This window comes from Rhinopithecus roxellana, chromosome 14 (genome assembly GCF_007565055.1).
Source record: "Rhinopithecus roxellana isolate Shanxi Qingling chromosome 14, ASM756505v1, whole genome shotgun sequence".
NCBI classification, from domain to species: domain Eukaryota; kingdom Metazoa; phylum Chordata; class Mammalia; order Primates; family Cercopithecidae; genus Rhinopithecus; species Rhinopithecus roxellana.
Window position 1 is genome coordinate 133300956 of NC_044562.1, and position 5696 is coordinate 133306651.

The 5696-nt window shown below is 45.8% G+C and overlaps 1 long non-coding RNA gene across 1 annotated transcript; it reads right to left on the reverse strand.

Annotated features, from left to right (window-relative positions):
* Positions 1–1244: 1244 nt before the first annotated feature.
* On the reverse strand, positions 1245–4588 carry LOC104661506. The gene is made up of 3 exons (XR_747859.2): positions 4433–4588; positions 3539–3591; positions 1245–1645 (listed from the first exon to the last, which is right to left on the reverse strand). It is a non-coding gene; the product is annotated as an uncharacterized LOC104661506 (long non-coding RNA).
* Between the last annotated feature and the right edge of the window lie 1108 nt (positions 4589–5696).

The window sequence follows — 5696 nt, forward strand, 5'->3', positions numbered from 1 at the left end:
CAGGCCAGCTTTTTATTCCTGCAGAGCCTCCATTGCTTTATTTTAAAAGCACAGAAAAAAAGGAAAAGCTAAATTATCTCTAAGGTCTTTTAAGTTATATATATTTATGTGACATACAATAATTATATATAAATTATGTGTGTAAGTCTGTATGTATATGTATATATACTTATGTTAACAGTTAAATCAACATCTATTTATCTACACTAATATCAGCAACAGTGATGTAATTGTCCAATAATCCGAAAACAGAAAATAGTTTAAAATCCAGTGTTTCGTTTTGGAGTGCATAATTTAGTGAACTTACAGTAGATTTACTTAAAATAAGGATAGAAAAAGATGTTATTTCCTAGTAACACCGTATTTGGTTGATGCAAGTAAGATATCCAGGAGCATTAAAGGAAATCCACTTGGGTTGAAACAAAATCCTCTGCAGATTAATGGCCACCAGCTAAGATCTGACTACAGTTCATGTGGAGGCTGGCATCAGACAGGCCCAAGTTTGGGTCCTGACTCTTACATTCCCTGACTAGAATAATCTTAGGCAGATTATTTAACTTTTTGGAGTCTCAGTTTCCTTACTGGAAAGTGGAGATGATAGTACCTATCTCTCAGGATTGTTGAGGGCAAGAATCGTGTAAGTATGGGGTCTGACACAGGTTTTTGGTGCTTCACAGACGGTAGCCATATTGTCATGCAAGACCCTCCTGGCATCCACACTCCTGCCCTCAAGGGCAAGGTCAGTCTTGCTTCTCTTGGGTCAGCATGCTGTCTGAGAGTGCAGAGGCATTTGCCAACTATTTGCGTGAGGGGCAAGGACATCTTGACTATAGAAATGAAAGACTCTAAAATGTGGCCCCCAGAAGAGCCATTCCCATTGCTTTCCACCATGCTTATAAGGGGTCAGGGGATTTTCGTCATCCCTGTAAATTAGTCCCCAGTCACCAAACTTTAGCTTCCTCCTACTATAGCAGGCCAATGCCTGGAGTACCGTGGCCAGCTCTCCAGCTAGGAGGGGGTTAAAACCAACATTTGCAGATAAAGAGGTAAACATATTTACATTCCTCTCTTCACACTTTATGCATATGTCATGCAGTGAATAGTTTTAGAGGTCTGTTTGTACTATCTCTCCAGAATTTTTACAGTCTGGAGGACACAAAATCTCTATAAAGTGACTTATTGAAATAGAAGCAGATTGGTAAAACCGTTTCCCTCTTATGAACTGTGAAGAATGATCCTCTAAATGAAATCAGGAAGGAACTGGACAGAATCTTGTTTAATGGTCTGACAAAATGAATCACAACGATTCCAGACATCCATCACTGCTAAAAGGGGACCACAAATGATCTGTGAACCACTATATATTGATTACCCATGTAGTACAAGTGTCGGATTTAATGTTCACACACCATAGAGAGGCGGCAGGGACAGATGGTGCCTTAACTCTTCTTTGATAGATTTTAATGGTGAAATATTGATTTCTATCTGGCCAAGGCCTGCTGTTAGGGGCCAAAGTCATTTGTTGGGTATTGCCGGACACCCAGTTGGCCCAGCGTAATCAATCATTTTTGGCAAGGCAGGTGAAAATCCAGAGAGAAGCACCTTGGAACCCAAACTGGAGCGTGATGTGTCTGAGTCCAGCCACCTAGAGAAAAAGAGAGAGAGAGGACTCTTGGAGATTGTGCTTGTAAAGAATTATTAATGATAAGACATGTTTACTGAGGAGAGTCGCAGCGAATCAGAGCTGACATGAAATAGTCTGGGAGCCTCATGGAGAAAATGAGCCTCTTGCTAAGAGGGACTATATTTTATTTAAACATCCTTCTAAGGCTGAGAACTCAGGTAATCTGTTGTGTTACAAGCCACTGGCTGTTCTTGCTATCCAGAGAGATAACACTGAGGCGCTAATAGGAACACATCAATCACAATCAGGCTGCAATTCCAGCGGTGTCTCGTCCTCCCAGCTCCTCTTTAAGCTCCTTAATAATGGTGATAACATAGTTCGGGGGCTGCTGAGAGGGGCTCTCCCTTCTGAGGGTCATATTCATAAAGTGAATAGCTTGCCAAGTCAGCATCCAGGGAACGAGATCTATGCTGGGGGACTTGTGTGCAAAAGGAGAGGGAGGGGCGTGGACCAGCTGGGGAGAGTTGGACTCCAACAGGAGAATTTTCTGTCATCTGTTGGTCCCTGGGTTTTGTGATGTCACTCCTGCCTCCTTCCTAAGAAAGGGCTGTGAGTTTGCATATTATATGTAATTATTAAATAACAACAATCATTTTCTTAGGCAGCTTATAAAATGGTTTAGAGGGCAATTCCCAAATGGAACCCTCAACGTATTCTGAGTGATGACAACCTCATGGGAATAAGTGTGTGGCTTCCCTGGAAGATTCTGGTGCAAGATATGTCAGGAGGGTGGGGATGGATGGGGGAAGGGGCCCTCCTAGTCTCTGCAGCTCTGTGTCAGCCTCTAACCTATCACCCTCAAGGTTAAGCATCTATTTGCTTGTTTGACTCCTCCATAGGTGATGAGTTCTTGAGGGTGGCCATTGTGTCTAATTAATTATTGTATCCTCAGTACCCTAGCACATGGCCTAGGGACTCACAAGATGCTCAATACATGAATATACAAGTGCAGGCAGGTGTTTATGTTAAAAAGAAGTCAGACATACTTCCGTGCACCTTTTGACTGTTCACACGAACATGTGTGTGTTATGCATGTACATAAATATATACATTCATAATGGAATGCACTGACCTTGTGAAGACTTGCAACACATTTTATATCTACTTGTGTGATTTACTTTTTATGAAACAGCATAACTTAATGGGTAACAGGCTGGACTCTAGAGCCAGACTGCTTGGATTCAAATCCTGGCTCCACCACTTATTAGAAGATGACTTTGGGCAAGCTGCTTCAAACTTTTGTGCCTCAGTTATCTCATCTGTAAAGTGGGGATAATAACAGTACCTATGTTTTGAGGATGAAATGAGTTACTAGAGGTGAAGCTTTAATAGCAGTTCCCTGCAAACATAAGTATAAATATTTTATGTTATATATTATGCTTAAAGTATATATCTAGCCATGGCATTACATTAAAAATATTTACATAAATGAATGCATGTGTGTGTGTGTGTGTGTGTGTGCGCATGGAAAGTCTTTACATGGTTGGTATTAGGAATCCTAACAAGTATTTGCCTTGTTCTCTTTGACATAGCAAACCTGCGCTTACAGCAGGAACTTTATCTTGGTGGCGCTTTGGTGGGACCCTGGATATTTTGATTCGTGGTAAATTTGTGTACTCTCACGCTATTTCATGTTGGGGCGTCAGTGGTCTGTACACTTGCCTGACTGTATTTATCTACCAAAAACCCGTGCACAAGTGTGTGTCTCTAGCTAAACAAGTGTATATATTGGTACTCTTATACAAAGGCGCTGCAGGACAGGAGGAGCCCAGCTTTGTGGACGGCCCAGCTGTGCAACCTGCCCCCAGATGTGAGCCTGCAGGCGGCAGATTCCGCTTAGATTATCTTGCTTACCTAATGATTTTTGCTTCACTGCCCTGCTCGATTGTGTTCACCAGGACGACAGGCTATTAAAATGTCAAGGCACATTGAATTGTTGTTATCCAGGAGAGAGACCTTTCCAATCAACCTGTGTTGCGGGGGTTGCAAAAACTCCCTCCGAGAAGGCGATTGGCGAGAGCCTTTATGGCTTTTTTACATAGATGGGGGTGAGCAGGGAGGTTGAGAGAGGGCACGGCGGGGCTGGGGGTGGGGGGGCCGGATGGGGGTGGGTGGAGAGGTGGGGCAGGAGCCCGGGTTTATGGCAGCTGGAGTGTGTTAATTAAAATGCCATCTTCTCAAACAGGTATTGGTGGCTTCTTGGCTTTGCATTTATGGATAACCGCAATATGGCCTTGCTGTTTGGTTTAAAAAAGGGAGAGGGGGAGGTGACTCACAGCGGGCGGTGGCGGTGGGAGCTGTCGTGCTGAGGATCAGGGTGGGGTATAAGGAGCAATTGTAAGGCAGAAACACCAAGGAATTATATCCCTGGTATATTGGCAGGAAGGGCTAGAGAAAAAAACAAAAACAAAGATTTCCTTGGCCCTGCGCCTGTTCAGACTCTGCTAAGAGCCACGTTCCCTGCATAATGGCATTGGCGGGCCTTTCTGGGTGACAGTGTTGAGCTGCAGGTCACCAAGCGGCACCTCGGCCCCGCCCCTGCCTGCGCCAGCTAGGACAGTCTGGAGACCCTCTTTTCATGCCGTCAAGTCTCATTTTACCAAGGATTTATTTTTCTTCGGGGAGAGAGGGAGAACGGGGGCAAAGGACGTTCTCTTAAGGTACCCACCGTTCAGAGCCGTTGAAGGCTCCAACCAGAAACTCAAACTTCCCTGCATTGACCTTTCCCCTTTGTTCACATCATCTCACAAATATTTGGCTTTCCCCGGCCACGTCTGTTCCATTTCTGCTTCGAAAAGATGGCTTTGTTTTTGCTTGCGTGCAGTTCTGCGAGGCGCTCCACGATCCCGCCCCCTGGCAGGGCAGCACCTACCCGCGGTGCGAACACCGCGGCAGCGGGGCTGCGGCGCGCTCTCGCCTTTGTCAGTTTCATCAGCCGGAGTTTCAGCTGCGCGCGCGCATGCGCCCGTCCACCCCTCCGCCAGTTCCGGGCCTGAGTCCCCGCCAGTCTGCCGCGCCCGCGGTTCTCAAGTTCCTCGCCCTTCTAGCCCGCGCTGTACCCTCCCCAGCTCACCACTTTATTTTCTCGTTGTTGGCGCAGCCCGTTCTTCCGGCCTAAACCAAATCTCATTTACTCTTTCCCCGCCTCCTCCCTCCTTCTCGTGGCTGGATTTTGGCAGAGTGTCTCCCTGTAGGGCTACCTCAGATCCCTCAGCCTTGGATCCTTCCACGGGCCATGCTCCCCGAGTGTCACTGGCCAGCGAGACCTGCTTCGGTCTGTTTTCCCCATCTTTTATCCGAAGACTTCTACCCGCTCCCCCCACCCCCCACCCGCAGCACGCAGTCCGGCGCCCTTTGGGAATTTTTGGACGGGATGCTCCCTGCTTCTGCTTCCCTGGTAGGGTGAGGGCCCCACATTTGAGTTCCCAGGACACTTTTCTCTTCCTTATAGCTTTAAAATGCTTTGTTGAAAATGTACGTTTACTTGTCTTGAATAAAATTGGTTTATTTATTTAATCAACACATGTATTGAGCATCTACTATGTTTAAGTATTAACCTGTTGTTAAATGTTGGGGATATACTGGGAAGAAAAACAGACACCTCTCAGCCTCCCATGGCCTATAAGAGATTCTCTCTGGGTCGAGGACCATGCAGTATTTGTTTCTGTAGCCTGGAACATATAGTTGCTCAATAAATTTCAAATGGACGAAGGAAAGGAACAAATCCTTTCCCCCTCCTGAGCAACCCCGCCTTTTCTATGTGCTGTATCATAATGAACGAACACAAGCTCACTGTGATGAGGTTGGTAGATTTGTCTCAAATTCCCATATTTTCGTTTTCTTCCCCTCTCCTGCTGACGGTCTTCAAAGCCACCAGGTGGTTTTGCTCCAGGTCTAGTGCTGCATTTTATTAAGGCTCAGATAGGACAGTGTCCAATATCAAGTGGTTAATTGGTGATGGAGACCAGAACAGACTTGACCTTGGGCCTCCACAGTCCTAGTCCATGGCTCC